Source organism: Cervus elaphus, chromosome 31 (assembly GCF_910594005.1).
Source record: "Cervus elaphus chromosome 31, mCerEla1.1, whole genome shotgun sequence".
Lineage (NCBI taxonomy): Eukaryota > Metazoa > Chordata > Mammalia > Artiodactyla > Cervidae > Cervus > Cervus elaphus.
Genome location: NC_057845.1, coordinates 13242931 through 13245315, shown reverse-complemented (window position 1 = coordinate 13245315; position 2385 = coordinate 13242931).

The following is a 2385-nucleotide window of genomic DNA, read 5'->3' as shown; positions in this document are numbered from 1 at the left end:
TATATTCTTAAATGTGGTCATATTACACACCACTTTAATGCACATTTCTTGTTTTATGTTTTTTCTAATGACTTGTTACTGCATTTTTAAAACATTTTTTCGTTCAGTTCAGTTGCTCAGTTGTGTCCAACTCTGTGCGACCCCATGGACAGCAGCATGTCAGGCCTCCCTGTCCATTATCAACTTCTCCGTGACAACACCAGACCACAGGTCACACAACAAGTGCTTCAAAGTTGAGTGACTTGGACTACAAACTCTTGCCTCATTTTAGGCTAGGGAAATACTGTTAGACATAAAGCCAGTTTGACATTTTCTTATTTGAGTTCAAAATGGGTCATGAAGCAGTAGAGACAACTTCCAACTTCACAACAAATTTGGCCCATAAAGTGCTAATGAATGTACAGTGCAGTGTTGGTTCAAGAAGTTTTGCAAAGGAGGCAAGAGCCTTGAAGAAGAGGATCGTAGTGGTTGGCCATCAGAAGTGGCAACGACGGATTGAGAGCCATCATCGAAGCTGAGCCTCTTCCAGCTACATGAGAAGCTGCCAAAGAACTCAGTGTTGACCATCCTGTGGTCATTCAGCATTTGCAGTAAACTGGACAGGTGAAAAAGCTCAGTAGGTGCCTCAAGAGCTGAACGAAAATTTTAAAAAGCCATCATTTTAAAGTGTCATCTTCTCTTATTCTGTGCCCCAACAATGATCCATTTCTTGATCAGGTTGTGATGAAAAGTGAACTTTATATGACAGACAGCTGGTGATGATCAGCTCAGTGGCTGGACTGAGAAAAGGCTCCAAAGTCCTTCCCAAAGCCAAACTTGCACCAAAAAAGGTCATGATCACTGGTGGTCTGCTGCCAGTCTGATCCACTATAGCTTTCTGAATCCTTGCAAAACCATTACATTTGAGAAGCCTGCTCAGCAAATCTGTGAGATGCACTGGAAACTGCAATGCCTGCAGCTGGCATTGGTCAACAGAAAGGACCCAGTTCTTCTGCATGACAACACCAGACCTCAGGTCACACAACAAATGCTTCAAAGTTGAATGAATTGGGCTACGAACTTTTGCCTCATTTGCCACACTCACCTGGCCCCTAGCCAACTAACTGCCACTTCAAGCATCTGGACAACTTTTACAGGGAAAACACTTCCACAACCAGCAGGAGGTAGAGGCTGCTTTCCAAGAGTTCATAAAATCCTGAAACATGGATTTGTATGCTACAGGAATAAATAAACTTATTTCTCATTGGCAAAAATGTGTTGATTGCAAAGGTTCCTATTTTGATTAACAAGGATGTGGTTGAGCCTAGTTATAATGATTTAAAATTCATGGCTTGAAACTTCAATATTATGTGTTGGATAATGTTGAAGTTTTCTAAGAATATTTTAAGCAACTTGTGCGAAACAATCCTTATGAATGGTATAGCAAAGAATAAGTTTAATGGAATAACTCCATACAATTATTACTGTTTTAAAAAATAAGCTGGGATTATTTTAAAGGAGAATAATATATTAGTTTACACACACATATAGATAGATATTTAGGTAGATGATAGACAGATGGATAGATCAATAACAAACTTTGTGTATCTGTGTCTTTTCCATAGTGGTTAAGTATAAGATACACAGAATATGCAAACTAGGTCAGATTGGATTAGTAAAGTTAATGAGGAAAATCAGTGAGTAAAGAGCTTTACAGTTTTTCATTATGCTACATTATAACTTTGCTATGTACAAAGCTATTCTTCCCTACTTACATGGTTGCAAACCTTTTTATATGACCAAATTTTAATCTGTGTTTTTAAATTAGACATTGCTATAAATTATACAAGTTTCCTGGTCAAATGTCTAAGAGTTACAGATGTAATGAAAAAATGTTTGAAAATTAAAAACGGTGGTTTTTGTGTTGTTTTATCAGATAGTTTGCAACAAACACTTAGGATTTATCTGGATTCAAATTTTAGTTATATTAATAACCTTTCTTATTGTTATGTGGCGTCATAATATTACAGGGTATTGGGGGTTTTAAGAAAAGAAAATTACAACAAATAATGCATGGCCATTATAGTAAGTCCTTATTTTATAAATAAATTAATTTTAAGACCAATACATTTTGCATTTCAATTGAGGATAAAATAAGATTTGGAGTCTCCTTACCAATGCAATGCAGGAGACTCGGGTTCAATTCCTGGGTTGGAAAGATCCCTTGAAGAAGGGAATTGATACTCACTCCAGTATTCTTGCCTGGAGAAGTCCACGGACAGAGAAGCCTGGCAGGCTACAGTCCCTGGGGTTGCAAAGAGTCAGACATGACTGAGCAACTAACACTTTCACTAACAATTTACCAACAAGAAATAAAACACTTAGGGGTTCTCAAGTCAGTAAAAT